At 44.2% G+C, this 17,178-nt stretch overlaps 1 non-coding gene across 1 annotated transcript; it reads right to left on the bottom strand.

Moving 5' to 3' along the window:
* Positions 1 to 5,445: 5,445 nt before the first annotated feature.
* On the bottom strand, positions 5,446 to 5,552 carry LOC129488920 (U6 spliceosomal RNA). Its single transcript, XR_008659764.1, has one exon. It is a non-coding gene; the product is annotated as a U6 spliceosomal RNA (small nuclear RNA).
* Between the last annotated feature and the right edge of the window lie 11,626 nt (positions 5,553 to 17,178).

Genomic DNA, 17,178 nt, shown 5'->3' with positions numbered 1-17,178 from the left:
AAGAGGAAGGGTGTCTCGTGACCAGCCACATCACGAGATGTCCCAGATCGCAGATTTCAGGTGCAAGGATTGAGGTGTCACAGCAAACAGAGGAGGGGCTGGGGTAGGTGTGGTTCTACAGCAGCTCTTAAAACAAAATAAAGAAAAACTACAAGCAGTCTGCCACAGTGGCTCACACCTGCAATCCCAGCACTTTGGGAAGCTGAGGTAAAAGAATCACTTGAGCCTGGGAGTTTGGGGCTGCTCCCTCCGGTGAGCTGTGATCACACCACTGTACTCCAGCCTGCATGACAAAGCGAGACCTTGTCTCTAAAGAAAACAAAACAAAAACTAAGCGTAATCAACCTTGCCCTTGAAAATGCGTTAGTCCACCCACCAGGTCGTCTGGAATCTATCTTGAGATAGGTGGTGACCTGGTAGGACCAAAGGTCTTGGGAAGCACTGAAGAACTTGAGTTTTGCTGTAAATCTGAGTGGGGAGTTTTGGGAGGAAGGGGCGGGAAGTACCTTGATCTCACTGCCAGGGCCACTTTGGCTGCTGAGGGGACGGCAGCTGAAACAGGACAGGCAGTGCACGCCCAGCGAGGACACCCTGGCTGCAGGTCTACCCAGCGACAGGATGAGGGCTGCACCTGGGGTCCGTGGTGGAGGTGGACACAGTGGCCAGCTTCTGGGAGCGTTTTAGAGTGAAGTCCACAGGACGTGTGTGAGGGAGTGAGCCGGCATCTGGGGCAAGGTCCTGAGATTCAGACAGTGGGGCTGTTTGGCAGTGACCTTGGGTGTGGGTGTCCCGGGTGCCGGGGAGAGCTCATCTTGGGAAATGAGGAGGCTGGGGGTGGCACAGACTGTCCGCACAGGTGTTCTGTGGCCTGGCATGCTGCCAGTCCAGAGATCCCAAAGAAACCTGTGTCCCGGCTGCTGTCCTCGGCCCTGCTCTGACCCCTGCTCTCCCCGCTGCTTTTCAGAATTGCTGCTCCGTGAGTTTCTGAATTGCAGTACATCTATCTCTTCCTTCGGGAGCCATTGTCAGGTGGGATTGCATAAATGTCCTCCGTGGCGTGAGGCCCTGACTCACCTGAACAACGTTCCCCAGTGAGCACAGAGCAGCAGCCCGCCTGGCTTAGCAGCGCCTCGCCCTGGCCGGTTCTCTCCTTGCTGGTTCATCTGCATTAAAGAAACAGGAAGCTTCATTCGCCTGCCCGCTCACTGCCCGTCTTCTCTCCCTGTCTCAGCTGCGGTCAGACTCCAGGTGAGCTGCACCTGGCTGTCTCATTTGTGCTGCCTCTCTGGCATCAGATAAGAACTCTACGGCCAACTTACCCAAGAGGTGGTCTGCAATATCTTTGAATAAATTAATGACTGAATGAGTGTCTTCGTCCGTCCAGGCCACTACAACAAAATAACACAGATGGGGCAGCTTAACAGCAGACATTCATTTCTCACATTTCTGGAGGCTGAGAGTCCAAGGTGAAGGTGGCAGCAGGGTTGGCTCCAGAGAGGGCTGCTTCCTGGTCCCCGGACAGCCTCCTTCTTGCTGTGTCCTCTCACAGCAGAGAGAGGATGTTCTGTCACGGGCCTTCATGACCTCCTCCAAACCTCATCGGCTCCCAAGGGCCCCACTTGCAAATACCATCGCACTGGGGTCAGAGCTTCCACATGGGAAACATTCAGTCCGTAGCAACGAGTGAATGAATCATTATGGATTTCTCTGTAAGACCGCCAGGTCTTAATTTATTCAAAGATATTGCAGACCACCTCTTGGGTAAGTTGGCCATAGAGTTCTTATCCAATGCCAGAGAGGCAGCATAAATGAGACGGCCAGGTGCAGCTCACCTGGAGTCTGACTGCAGCTGAGGCAGGGAGAGAAGACAGACGACATCTGAGTGGTCAATGTTGTGAAAAATCTCCAGAGTTATGAAATTAAGGGTATTTATTTCTTTAGTTGTTGCTTTTGTTGTAGCAAACAAAATGAAACAAACACACACGCACACGAAACGACCAAGCAAAAAGTGTCCGCTGCTTGTTAAAGTGAACTTCTAGTAAAGTTGTCTCTCTTTTTGTCACCAAGGATGAGAAACAGAGATGGGAATTCTATCCTCACGGAAAACAGGAGGCACCCACAGCTCTGAGCCCCTGACAGCGTGAAGGCTTTGCCAAGTGCACTCGCTGCTACAGGGCGAGGCGGAGGCCGGGCTGAGGGGCTGCACAGCCAGCCAGGGATGCTCCCTGCCCCAGGACTGCCCTCCCACACACTGCAGACAGCTGTTTCGGGAAGAACTCACTTTATGCACAATAAACAATGACAGAAAGGAATGAAAGTAGAGTCCACTGAAAACATTACAAGAGAAAGGAAGAAAATAACAGAAAAGGTAAAAAGCAAAGATACGAAAAATCCTTGCATTGGGGAAGATGATGGAAACATTTTCAACAATCAGAAACTTAACGATCTAAATGAAAATATCTTTCACGTAAAACAAAAGCCGAGACAGACTTCAATAAGAAACAATAAGATGATAGGAGATTTAAAAAATAGGCAGGCAGAGCTCAAGAAAAGAAGCAGAATTTTAAAAATCACAAAATGAAGGCCACACTAGAATCAGAGAAAAATAGAATAGGTTCTCCTAAAACCATTGCCAGGGATGTGGAGTCAGGCTTGGAAAAAGTGAAAAAAATTAACCAGAAAAGAATAAAGAGTTACAATGGTTTAGAGGAAAAGGATAGAAGATGAAAACACAAAATGCAGACACAACAGACATATAATTGGTGGCCTTGCAGGAGAAAATCAAATATAAAAGAAAAATAATTCAAATAATTCAAGAAAATGTTGTGAAGCTAAAAAAGATAAAATCTATGGATTAAGAGGGTGTATCATGTTTCTACAAAAATTGGTGCACGTGACCAGCACTGAGACTTGGGGGTCAAACACGAAGAATTTGTTTGGCACGGAGACAAAAATATTAAGGCCCTGACATGAGGAGAGAAGTCCAAGCTGGCTTCAGATTTTCTACAGCAACATCTCATGTTAGAGAAGAGTGAAATAATGCCTGCAAAGTCTCCAGGAAAAGAACGTATGAACCAAGAATTTTATTTCAGAATAAAATTTTAGAACAGAATAAAGCTGTTACTCATGTTGAACCGTAAAAAACCCTTCCGAAAATATTCACAAATGGAGGAACTATTGTCTGCTGAAGTTCCTTTTAAATAAATAAATAGAGAATGAATTTTAGTCCACCAAAATGCAAATGAACAGGCTGTGAAGGACTAGGTCAAAACAACTGAGAGGCTTAGGCCATGGGGAGTAAGTAGTGTGGAGTGTGTCGGTGGAGACAGGTGGCAGAGCTGTGGTGGCCTGTGACAAATAAATCCGGACAGCTCCTCCTCTCCCTGTGGGTGCAGCCACTCACCCAGGAAGTCCACTTCCCTCCACCTGACTCTGGGCTGGCCTCGTGGCTTCTTTGGCCAATCCAGTGTGGCAGAAGGGGTGTCTTGTGAGTTCTGGGACCTGGGTCTTAGGGCGTGGTAGCTTCAATTTTCACTGTCATGGCAAATCCTGATGCCGGGGTGACTTCTCATATGGTTTGAATAAAATCTCACCTGAAATGTGATCCCCAGTGTTGGAGGTGGGGTCTGTTGGGAGATGTTTGGGTTATGGGGGTGGATCCCTCATGAATCGCCTGGGGCTGTCCCCATGGTAGTGAGTGAGTTCTCACTGTTAATTCACACAAGAGCTGGTGTTAAAAAGAGCATGGCACCTCCTCCTGTCTCCTCTCCCATCATGTGACATTCCTGTTCCCCTTCCACCGTCCATCATGAGTGGAAGCAACCTGAGGCCCTCACCAGAAGCTGAGCAGATGCCAGTGACATAATTCTGTACAGCTTGCAGAACTGTGAGCCAAATAAACCTGTTTTCTTTATAAATTATCCAAGCTCAGATATTCCCTTATAGCAACACAAAACAGACTAAGACACCTTCCCTCTGCTGCTCCCACTACCCCTTCTCCCCGGAAAGCAGCTTCTCGGGAAATCACTTGCACCTGAATCTTTGGCTCCGCATCTGCTCTGAAAAACTTGATCTAACATGGCATCTAAGATCCAAAGGAAGTAAGCTCAGCCTGACACCAGCCTTCTCTCTAAAAGCACCCAATCCGGGACATGGCCTGTGGCAGGATGCGGAAGCAATGCCCCTGGGGCTCAGGACACTCAGGGTAGGCAGGTGGAGAGCTCTTAGTATGGCAGGAGTGATGGGGGTGGGGTGGGGATGCTGGTGGTGGTGCTGAGAACAGAGGTGGCACAAAGACCCAGCCCACTCCTCCTGTGACCTTTGCCCTCCAGCTCCTGCCAATCAACTTCTCGGTCAGTGTCTAGGCCCAGCCCTCTATTGCCTCCGTGCTGCCATGGCCTCCCTGTCCATCTCCCAGGCAACAGACAGCCCATCTGAGGCCTCCAGCCTCACAGCCAGTGTAGTTGCATGTTAGGTACCACTTCCATCCTCGGTTGTCAAAGAACAATGCTCCTTATCTGAAGAATGTGGTCTGGAGATAATTAGTTCTAACGGCCTTAACGACACAGCCCTGTGGCTGCTGTGGATGGGGCTTTGTTGTGGCTCAACAATGCCACGATCAGCCCAGATGTCGTGCACAGGCTTGGGCAAAAGGCAGGTGACTGCAGACTCACAGGGGCTCAAGAAGCACACCACGTGGGAGAGCTGTGGAGATTCACTAAAGGATGGAACTAAATAGATCGACAGAGACAGACTAAAAAACAGCCTCTTCAGCCTTTGTCCGCAGTATGCCTAATGCCTCCAGCCACCAGCAAATCAATAACAATAATAACAAAACCATCACCAGTGACGGCAGGGGGCCCTCATCCAGTACTCCACCCACGAGGCACTCACATAAGGATGATGCAAATTACATATATCCCTATTTACAGGTGAAGGAAAGGAGGTGGGCAGTTTCCCTCACTTGCTCCCAGTCCTGGAATTCTGAAGCAGTGAAGCCAAGATTCAAACCCAGGATGCCTGGCTGCGAAGCCCACACATGTGCACAGCTGGCACCATACCCACCCTGTGCTGCCCACACAAGTCCCCACTGATATGCTTTGGATTTGTGTCCCCACCCAAATCTCATGTCGAATTATAATCCCCAGTGTTGGAGGAAGGGCCTGGTGGGAGGTGACTGAATCATGGGAGCAGATTTCCCTTTTGCTATTCTCATGATAGTGAGTTCTCATGAGATCTGGTTATTTTAAAGTGTGTAGCACCTCCTGCTTCCCAGCCTTCCTCCTTCTCTGGCCATGTAAAATGTGCCTCCTTCCTCTTTGCCTTCTGCCATGATTGTAAGTTCCCTGAGGCCCCCCCAGCCATGCTTCCTGTACAGCCTGCAGAACTGTGAATCAATTAAACTCCTTTTCTTTATAAATGACCCAGTCTCAGGTAGTTCTTTTTTAAAAAATTTTTTCCTTTTAATTTTTCTTTGTCATCGTTGAACAGGGACCATGCTAATGTTCTCTGTACCATTCCAATTTTAGTATATGTGCTGCCAAAGTGAGCACTCAGGTAGTTCTTTATAGCAATGCCAAAATTGGTACCAGGAAGTACCAGGAAGAGAAGAGAAGAGAACTGAAAATGTGGAAGCAGCTTTGGAACTGGGTCATGAGCAGAAGGTGGAACAGTTTGGAGATCTCAGAAGAAGACAGGAAGATGAGGGAAAGTTTGGAATGTCCCAGAGATTTGTTGAATGGTTGTGACCAAAATGCTGATAGTGATATGGATGGTTAAGTCCAGGCTGAGGAGGTCTCATATGGAAATTAGGAACTTATTGGGAACTGGAGTAAAGGTCATTCTTGCTATGCTTTAGCAAAGAGACTGGTGGTGTTGTAACCCTGCTCTAGGGATCAGTGGAACTTTGAACATGAGAGTGATGATTTAGGGTATCTGGCAGAAGAAATTTTTAAGCAGCAAAGCATTCAAGATGTGGCCTGGCTACTTCTAACAACATATGGTCATATGCATGAGCAAGGAGATTATCTAAAACTGGAACTTATATTTATTAATAAAAGGGAAGCAGAGCATAAAAGTTTAGAAAAACTATAGCCTGACCATGTAGTAGAAAAGAAAATCCCAGTCAGTTGCCATAGCTTATGCCTGTAATTCCAGCACTTTGGGAGGCTGCGGCAGGTGGATCACTTGAGGCCAGGAGTTTGAAACCAGTCTGGCCAATGTGGTGAAACCCCATCTGTACTAAAAATACAAAAATTAGCTGGGCATGATGGTGCACATCTGTAATCCCAGCTACTTGGGTGGCTAAGGCACGAGAATCGCTTAAACCCAGGAGGCAGAGATTGCAGTGAGCCAAGATCACACCACTGCACTCCAGCCTGGGTGATAGCGTGAGACTCCTCAAAAGATTTAAAAAAAGAGAAACCCATTTTCTGGGGAGGAATTCAAGCCAGCTGCAGAAATTTGCATAAGGAGCTGAATGTCAATAGCCAAGACAATGGGGAAAACGTCTAAAAGGCACTTCAGAGATTTTGGCAGCAGCCCCTCCGATCTCGGGCCTGGAGGCCTAGGAGGGAAGAATGGTTTCATGGGCTGGGCCTAGGGCTGCACTGCCCTGTGCAACTTTGGGACACTGCTCCCTGTATCCTAGCCACTCCAGCTTTAGCCATGGCTAAAGGGCCCCAGATATGTCTTAGGTGATGGCTCCAGAAGGTGCAAGCTATTCAGGGTTGGTGGCTTCCATGTGGTGTTAAGCCTGTGGGTACACAGAGGGCAAGAGCTGAGGCTTGGAAGCCTCTGGTTAGATTTCAGAAGATGTATGGAAATGCCTGGATGTCCAAGCAGAAGTCTGCAACAGGCCTAGAACTCTCATGGAGAACCTCTGCTAGGGCAGTGTGGAGGGGAAATGTGGGGTTGGAGGCCCCACACGGAGTTCCCACTGGGGCACTGCCTGGTGGAGCTGTGAGAAGAGGGCCACTGTCTTCCAGACCCCAGAATGGCAGATCTATTGACAGCTTGCCCCATGCACCTGGAAAAGCCACAGGCACTCAATGGCAGCCTGTAAAAGCAGCCAAGGGGGCTGTACCCTGCAGAGCCACAGGGCTGGAGATGCCCAAGGCCTTGAGAGCCCACGCCTTGCATCAGCATGGTCTGGATGTGGGACATGGAGTCAAAAGACATTATTTTGGATCTTTAAGATTTAATGACTGCCCTGCTACATTTTGGACTTGCATGGGGTCTGTGACCCCTTTGTTTTGGTGGATTTCTCCCTTTTGGAATGGGTGTATTTACCCAATGCCATTACCCTCATTTTATCTTGGAAGTAACTAACTTGCTTTTGATTTTCCAGGCTCATAGGTGGTAGGGACTTGCCTTGTCTCAGATGAGACTTTGGACTGTGGAGTTCTGAGTTAATATTGAAATGAGTTAAGACTTGTGGGACTGTTAAGAAGGGATGATTGTATTTTGCAATGTGAGAAAGACATGAGATTTGGGAGGGGCCAGGGGCAGAATAATAGGGTTTGGATTGTGTCCCTGCCCAAAACTCATGTCAAATTGTAATCCCCAGTGTTGCAGGAGGGCCCTGGTGGGAGGTGATTGGATTGTGGGGGCCGTTCTCATGCTAGTGAGTGAGTTCTCAGGAGATCTGGTTGTTTAAAAGTATGCAGCATCTCCCCCCACCCTTCCTCCTTCTCTGGCCATGGAAGACATGCCTGCTTCCCCTTCGCCTTTCATCAGGATTGTAAGTTTCCTGAGACCTCCCCAGCCATGCTTCCTGCACAGCCTACAGAATTGTGAGTCAATTAAACTTCTTTTCTTTATAAATTACCCAGTCTTGGGGAGTTCTTTATAGCAATGTGAGAACAGGCTAATATGCCCACCTTGTAGCACGCCCACCTAGTGCTGCCCAGACATGTGCCCACCTTGCTGCATGCCTGCCTGGTGACACTCAGACATGTTCCCACCCTGCTGCATGCCCACCTGGTACAACTCAGACATGTGCCCACCCTGCTGCATGCCCACCTGGTGCTGCCCAGACACGTGCCCACCTTGCAGCATGTCTGCCCAATGTTGCTCACACACATGCCCATCCTGCTGCATGCTCACCCAGTGCTGCAGGCACAGAGACTAAAAGCTCAGTCCTGCATTCAGAAGTCTCTGGTCCACTGGGGGCCAGTGTGGTTGCATAGCTGTGAATAGCGCATGGGACCCACGGGCAGGTGGCAGCTCAGAACTTCCATGGAGCCGGGGATGTGGGTGGGGATGGCTTCCCTAGAGGATCGCATCCAATTGTGTCCATGAATCTGAGCAAAGTGATGGGGCCCCAGGAAGGGCAGGACAGATGGGGGCATCCAAGCAATGCCAGAGCAGAGAGGGGACACAGGGCAGTTCTGAGGCACCTGCGAATAAGAAAGGAAGAAGGAGAGCCTGGCGAGCACTCAGCCTGGACGAGCACGGAGATGAGAGGATTCGCTAACAGTGACCAGAGGACATGGAGTCAAAAGGCCTTTGGTTTTGTTTTTCCTTCAGATGCAAAAGACTCAAGTATGTTTATGAATTGAGGGTAAAAACCAGAGGAGTAAGTAAGAGGATGCCGGGGGAGCAGGGGCTTAGCACAAGGTCTGCTCCATGGCAGCAGGAGGGCAAGACTTGGATCGCATTAGAAACAAAGCTCAATTGTGTGTTATTTACGAGGGACACTTAATACATTTTGATGTACGGCTTAAAAATAAAGGACTGATGTAGGCATTTGAAGAGGCAAATGTTGACAAAAAGTGCCGAGGAGTGACAATATTAGTATCAGTGGAAAATAAAGCACAAATCATTAAGAAGGACAAAGAGACCAATTTATATTAATAAGAGTTATTATACCCCATAAAGCTGTGACATCTAATACACAGCTGATACACATGTTAGATGTTTATGTGCCCAACATCGAATACCAAAATACATCAAGAAAACCTGTTAGATATATTAGGTAAATAGACAAGAGACCCAGCTGTAATGAGAAATTCGACACGGCACTGTTGATTCCTGTCAAATCAAGTGTACAAAATAAATAAGACTATCAAGGATGTGAATCATATAATTTGTAATGGAGATTCGATAAGTATTGTATATGTCACACTTTACCCCTCCCTGTCATGAAATACTGCTTTTCCCCCATGAACCCACAGAATATAAGAAACATGTGAAAAGTCTGTTTATCTCATTCATTAGGGAAATGCAAATTTTTAAGAAATGAGCTGTTGTTCAACTATCAGATTGGCAATATTAAAAGTATTCCAGTTATCAAATTTGGTGAAGATATGTAGAAAACATACTCCTCTCTTTGATGCTCATCACAGGCCTTCCCCCAGCCATGTGACCATGACTTGCTCTAATCAGTGATGGCTGAGCAGGATGGCAAGTGTCACCTCGTTACAGAGAAGCCAGCATGTGGTCCACTGTGCTTGCCTTTCTCCCTGTCACAGTGACCAACAGTGGCCCAGAGAGAGCGCCCTGCATCTTCCGGGGTTCTGGAGTGAGGACTGCGTGGTGCAGAAGCACAGCCAACCACAAGGACATGAAGCAAGGGTGAAAAAATGTCCTTGCTGTTGTGATCACTGGGGCTTGGGGGTCATTTGTCACCACAGCATCACCCAGCCCTTCATGATGGATACAGAAGACAACTGGGTAGTTCCTTGTAAAAGTCTAGATGCTTATAAAGTGTGACCCAGCAAATCTACTTCTTAGCAAACACCTTTAAAAACACCCAATGCGATTCTCCTCTGAGCAGCTAACTCACATTGCCCACTGAGAACACACAGAAGAGCTAGACAACACGCAAAATCAATCTGTTTAAAGGTGTCGGAGAGCTGTGGAAGCGATGAGACTAGGGGGACTAAAGTTCAGAGAGCAGGGACCTCTGAGAGGTAAGGTGATGATCACAGCCACACTTTCCTGGGGCCTTTGCCAACCTCACATGGCTGGAGGCTGAGGATCCAGGCATGGCCCAGCCAGAGGAACAGTGCTGGGGACAGGAAAGCAAGAAGAGCTTATAGTATCATTTGGGCTGGAGAGACAGGGGTGGAGACTTAAAGAGCTCAGGCACACAGTCACTTGACATTTGCCAAGTTCTGAAGCTGCATGGCATGAAAAGCTAAAATCTAAGCAGAAACCCTCTGAACAGCAGAGCAGAGTGTCCCGAACACCATGTGTGCCAAAGAGACAAAGACCCTGGGCAGGGAGCTCCAGGGAGGCTGCCAAGTTCGCATTTGAACTCACTGAAGGGTTCCGTGGTAGAGAAGAGGTGAGCCCAAGAATGGCCCCAGCTGTGGTGCTCAGCCACTCACTGGATCTGGAGGGTCATCTTCCCACTCTGTCTGCCTGCCAGAGGAATGGGTGAATATTTCCTGATGTAGGACATCATGTGTTCCTGGTATAGTTTCTGTTTATACACCATGTCCCACAACCAATAAAAAAAATTGCTAGGCATGCCAAAAGACATGGCTAAAAACCAAGAAGGAAAACACACACCAAGAACAGAATCAGCAGTGAGGTAGTGGAGTAACAAATAAGGACCTAAAAATAACCAGGATGAAAACATGCAAAAAAAATAAAGGAAAAGATATGGAAAATAAATGACAATGGAAAATAATTTTACCAAAGAAACTGAATCCATAAAAATAACTAAATGGAAATTCTAAAGCCAAAAATCACAATATCTGAAATTAAGAACTCCATGGCTAGATCTAGCTGCACTTTAGATATAGCAGAACTCTGGGTTAAAGAACGAAATGAACAGTGAATTAAAAAAAATCTAAACTAAAGCACACAAATGAACAGAAGAAAAGACACATGACACCCAGTAAAAATGTCCATTCTATATGCAGTTGTACCCCTAAAAGGAGAGAGAGGGAGAAAGGAGAGAAGGCACATTTGAAGAAAAAGGGATTAAGAACATTCCAAAACGAAGGAAAGGCATCAGTCCACAGATTTAGCGAGTTCTGCAAGCACCAAGCAAGATAAGTACAAAGGAAACCACACTTTGACATGTGGGGGAAAAACTGGAAAAGGAAAAAGAGAAAACTTTAAGAGTGGCTGGAGAAAAATGATGTGCTGTCATCACAAAAGCAAAAAATAACATGGAGAGCTGAGTCCTCACCAAAACAGACACCCAGAGACAGTGGGATGACAGTTCTAACACGCTGGAATAAAAGAGAAGCGCAACTCAGGAGTCTATATTGGGGAACGTACGCCTCAGAAATGAAGACATTTCAGCAGAAATACTGAGAATTCAGCACCACAGGCTTGAATGAAAGACATTCTAAAATGAGCACTTCCTATGGAAGGAAAATAACTCAGACAGAAACATGGAAATAGAAAGAATGAGAAGGCGGGGGGATGTAAATCCTGGTGTAAATATAAATAGACATCCACTGTGTGCGACAGTAGCAGTGATGAGTACATTTAAATGCAGTGGGAGGCTGATGCACAGGCTGGCGGTAGCTGGAGCTCTGGCACCTCAGTTCTGGCAGAGCAGGAAATGGGCAAAGTGTCCATTCACGTTGAACCCTTATATACTAGTCATGGATGAATGCTGAAATCTCTAGGATAACTGTGAAAAATAGTAAAGAATGTATACCTAGCAAGTTGAGAGGGGGGAAAGGAATAATAGGAAGAGTTCATTCATCTGAAAGAAGGCAAGAAGTGGAACACGAAGCAAATGAGTCAAACAGAAAACAAGTAGCAAGGTGACAGCAAACCAAACACAGAGAAATTGTGTTAAAGAGAATGGGTGAAATACCTTGAGGAAAAGGCTAATAATGTCAGATGGCATGCAAAAAATAAAACCCAGTTGTAAGGCACTTAAAAGACACACTCCTTGATATGGTTTGGCTGTGTCCCTACCCAAATCTCACCTTAAATTGTAATAATTCCCATGTGTCAAGGGCAGGGTCCGGTGGAGACACTTGAATCATGAGGGAGTTTGCCCCATACTGTTCTCATGTTGGTGAATAAGTCTCATGAGATCTGATGGTTTTATAAATGGGAGCTCCCCTGCACAGACTCTCTTGCCTGCTGCTATGTAAGACGTTACTTTGCTCCTCATTCGCTTTCCACCATGACTGTGAAGCCTCCTCAGCCATGTGGAGCTGTGAGTCCATTAAACCTCTTTCCTTTATAAATTACCCAGCCTCGGGTATGTCTTTATTAGCAGCAGGAGAACAGACTAATACACTCCTTATATACTTATATAAGGGTGTCAATTAGAAGAGTCAAACTCTGTAAAATATTTGAAGAGATTTATTCTGAGCCAAATATGAGTGACCATGGCCCATGACACAGCCCTCAGGAGGTCCTAAGAGCATGTGCCCAAGGTGGCTGGGGCACAGTTCGGTTTTATACATTTTAGGGAGGCATGAGACATCAATCAAATACATTTAAGAAATACATTGGTTTGGTCCAGAAAGGCGGGAGAACTCAAAGTGGGGGGAAGGGTGGAGGGCGCAGGCTATAGGTAAATTTAAACATTTTCTAGTTGACAGTTGCTTGCGTTTGTCTAAAGACCTGGGATTAAACGGAAATGTTCAGGTTAAGATAAAGGATCGTGGAGACCAAGGTTCTTTTGAAGTCTTATAGAGGCTGCCCTTAGAGACAATAGATGAAAAATCTTTCCTATTTGCCTTTAAAGGGTGCTAGACTCTCAGTTAATCTCTTCAGGATTGGGAGGGCCTGGAAGAAAAAGATCTAGCTATGTTAATAGAGATTCTTTACTGATGCAAATTTTACCCCCACCAAGGACGACTTTGCAGGGCCATTTCAAAATACGGCAAACAAACACGTTTTAGGGTAAAATATTTTGATTTTCTTCTTTGTCATGTAATGTTATGCCAGAGTCAGATTGGAAAGTAAGTCACGATATATACGGTTAAATACATTCCATCTGATGAGAATTTATGGTTTGTAGGGCATGACTCCCCAGACCCCTTAGATAGATAGGAATTTGGGCAAGTTAAAAAAATCAGAGCTTAGTCCTCAAGGGCACAAAACGGGTTGAAAGGAAAATAAATGGGAAAGGTAGAATATGTAAACACCAACCAGAAGAAAGCAAGTAGAGTGATAGAAATGTCAGACAGAGCAGGTGTGAAGGTGAGGTGCTTTGCTCCAGACCGACATGGGCATGTACAGAAAGAATCAACACTCCAGGAAGCTATCACAGCCCCAAGTAAGCATCAATGCATACATTATGTGAAACAAAAATTGACCAAACTTGAGAGAAATCCATGTTCATACAGAGAGACTTTAACCTGCCTCTCAATGCCTCAATGGCTGATTTAATAAGCAGACAGAAATATCGGTAAGGATATGGAAGTTCTAAATATCACAGTTGACAAACCTGACCTAATCGACAAGTGATTCAGACCGCTGCACTGGCAACAGCAGAACCCACGCTCTCTTCATTAGTACACAGGACATTCACCAAGATTGTCGTGTGCTGGATCGTGGAGCAAGTCTCAACACATTTCACAGGATTGAAATCATTCAGAGTTTGTTCTCTGTCCACCATGGAATTAAGCTGGATATGAAAACATAAATACAACTAGAAAATCTCCAAGTGCTTGGGAATTAAGCCATATGCCTCTAAATCATAGGCCACAGAAGAAATCACAAAGGAAATTAGAAAATACCGTGGACTCTTGGATAATGGAGATACAGCATATTGAAATTGACAGGTGCAGTTAAAGCAGTGCTTAGAGGGAAATTTATAGCCTAATATGCATATAGTTAAAAAGAAGAAGGCTGAAAATAAATGATCTAAGCTTCTATCTCTAGAAGCTGAGAAGAGCTAACCTAGTAAGAGCGGAAAGAAGAAAATAATAAACATATGACAAAAAACCCAATGAAATGGAAAACAGATGTACATTTTTGGAAATTCACAAGCCAAATTTGGTTCTTTAAAAAGATTAATAAAATGGATGTATCCCTAATAAAAGTGATCAAGGGGAATAAAAGAGAGAAAACACAGCCAGGCACGATGGCTCATGCCTGTAATCCCAGCACTTTGGGAGGCTGAGGCGGGCGGATCACAAGGTCAGGAGTTTGAGACCAGCCTGGCCAACATAGTGAAACCCCATCCCTACTAAAAATAAAAAAAAATTAGCCGGGTGTGGTGGCATGTGCCTGTAGTCCCAGCTACTTTGGAGGCTGAGGTGGGAGAATCACTTGAACCTGGGAGGCGGAGGTTGCAGTGAGCCAAGACTGCGCCATTGCACTCCAGCCTGGGTAACAGAGTGAGACTCTGTCTGAAAAAATAAAAGAAAAACACAATAAATAATATCAGGACTAAAAAGGCATTAACAAAATAATGAGAGGATATTATAAAAATTTTAAGTAAATATATTTGACAATTTAGATTAAACGGGTAAACCTCTTTCTCCCAAAAACACAATTTATCAAAAGTGACAGACAATATTTAATGTGAATAGTTTGATATTTCTTAAATAAATTGTATCCACTAGTAAAATGTTTCTCATCAGTAAAACTCAACTCTCAAATTATATCAGTGTATTTTTCCAAACATTTAGGGAAGAAATAACACTGATCCTACACAAACCATTTTATGGAATAAAAAATGAAAGAACGTGTCCTAATCCATTTTATGAGGCCAGTATAACCTTGATATGAAAGCCTCACACAGACACAAGAAGAAAGGAGAATAATAGGCCAATGTCCTTCGTGAACATTCACAGGGAAACATAGGCAAATTGAATCAAGTGATACATAAAAATAATAGTATATTGGAACCATAGAGGAGGGTTTAATATATGAATGCAAAATTAGTCAATGTAATTCAAATTATATAAAACAGAGACATTATAAGTCCATCCCAATAAATCCAGGGATGGATATAAATCCTGGATTTTATAAATTATAAATTATAAAATCCAATTTCATGAAAAAATTCTTAGCAATTTGGAATAGATGTCATTGATCTTCCTTAAACTGATAAGAGAATACACTAAAATTATACAGTAAATATCATGACAGCAGGAATGGGGCAAGAATGTCCACTATCAATATTTATTTCTCTTCCACATAATAGTGTAGTTTGCAGCAACTGCATTCAAGCAAGAAAAATAAATTAAAATATAGGAAATAAAAAAATCAAATTGACATATTTTGCAGATGCCATGACTAGTACATCGAAAAGCCAAACTAATGATAAACTTTTTAAATTAAGAAGTAAATTTAACAGTCACTAGTTGAATTTTTATGTATTGTAACAAAAGTTGGAAAATTAAAAATTAAAGCCCACTATTTACAATAGCATTAAAAAAATCTAACATCTATGAGTAAATGTAACCAGAGATGCATAAGACCTCTACACTGAAAATTACAAAATAGATTTTTTTTTTTGAGACAGGATCTCGCTTTGTCACCCAGGCTGGAGTACAGTGGCCCAGTCACAGCTTACTACAGCTTCGACCTCCCAGACTCAAGAGATTTGCCCACCTCAGCCTCCTGAGTAGCTGAGACAATAGGTGTGCGCCACCACGTCCTGCTAATTTTTTTTTATTTGTTGCAGAGAAAGGGTCTCTTCATATTTCCCAGGTTGGTCTCGAACTCCTGAGCTCAAGTGGTCCTCCTGCCTTGGCCAAGGTGCTGGGACTACAGGCGTGAACCACAGCACCCAGCCTTGGAAATTACAAAATAGTTTTGAAAGAAATTAACAAAGACATAAATAAATGGGAAATTATATTATGTTCATAGATCAGAAGAGTAAATGTGAATTCTGAAAATAATTTACAATCAATATAAATTCTGGTCAAAATCCAAGCTTTTTTTCATAAATTGATAAGGTTGCATTAATCACGAAGAACAAAACTGAAGGATTTGCTCTACCAGATGTCATAACCTGCGTTGTCAGCAGATAAAATGGCCAGTGTTTGGCATGAGAGTGGATTGATTTACCACTGTAATAAATTAGAGTCCAGAAAAAGACATAAAGGTATAAAATCACCTGAATGGTGGGAAAAGTAAAAGTTCACTGAGTAGAAAAAAGGTAGCCTTTTCAACATAGGGTGCTAGGTCAATAGAATTTTCATACTTTTAAAAATATATTTTGACTCTAACCTTATACCATATAAAAAATAAATTTCGGATGGATGGCAGATCTAAATGTGAATGGCCAAACAAAAACTTTTAGAGGAAAACACAGGGGTACCTTGTTGTGACCTTAGGGTAGGCAAATATTTCTTGAATAGGAAACACAAAAACAAAATGCTAAATGTTTGAGGTAATGGATATGCTAATTACCCTGATTTGATCATTACACATTGTATACATGTATTAAAATATCACTCTGTATCCCATAAATAACGTACAATTATTACATGTCAACTAAACATAAAAGGGGAAAAAAGAAAACACAAAAACGCTAACTACCAAAAAGAATGATAAAGTGAACCATATGAAACTTTTCTATTTTTATTTTTATTATACTTTAAGTTTTAGGGTACATGTGCACAACGTGCAGGTTTGTTACATATGTATACATGTGCCATGTTGGTGTGCTGCACCCATTAACTCGTCATTTACATTAGGTATATCTCCTAATGATATCCCTCCCCCCTCCCCCTACCCCACAACAGGCCCCAATGTGCGATGTTCCCCGCCCTCTGTCCAAGGGTTCTCATTGTTCAGTTCCCACCTATGAGTGAGAACATGTGGTGTTTGATTTTCTGTCCTTGCGATAGTTTGCTGAGAATGATGGTTTCCAGCTTCATCCATGTCCCTACAAAGAATATGAACTCATCCTTTTTTATGGCTGCTTAGTATTCCGTGGTGTATGTGCCACATTTTCTTAATCCAGTCTATCATTGATGGGCATTTGGGTTGGTTCCAAGTCTTTGCTATTGTGAATAGTGCCACAATAAACATATGTGTGCATGTGTCTTTATAGCAGCATGATTTATAATCCCTTGGGTATATACCCAGTAATGGGATGGCTGGGTCAAATGGTATTTCTAGTTCTAGATCCCTGAGGAATCGCCACACTGTCTTCCACAATGGTTGAACTAGTTTACCATCCCACCAATAGTGTAAAAGTGTTCCTATTTCTCCACATCCTCTCCAGCACCTGTTGTTTCTTGACTTTTTAATGATTGCCATTCTAACTGGTGTGAGATGGTA

This window comes from Symphalangus syndactylus, chromosome 8 (assembly GCF_028878055.3).
Source record: "Symphalangus syndactylus isolate Jambi chromosome 8, NHGRI_mSymSyn1-v2.1_pri, whole genome shotgun sequence".
Lineage (NCBI taxonomy): Eukaryota > Metazoa > Chordata > Mammalia > Primates > Hylobatidae > Symphalangus > Symphalangus syndactylus.
This window is presented reverse-complemented; position numbering and strand designations above follow the sequence as displayed.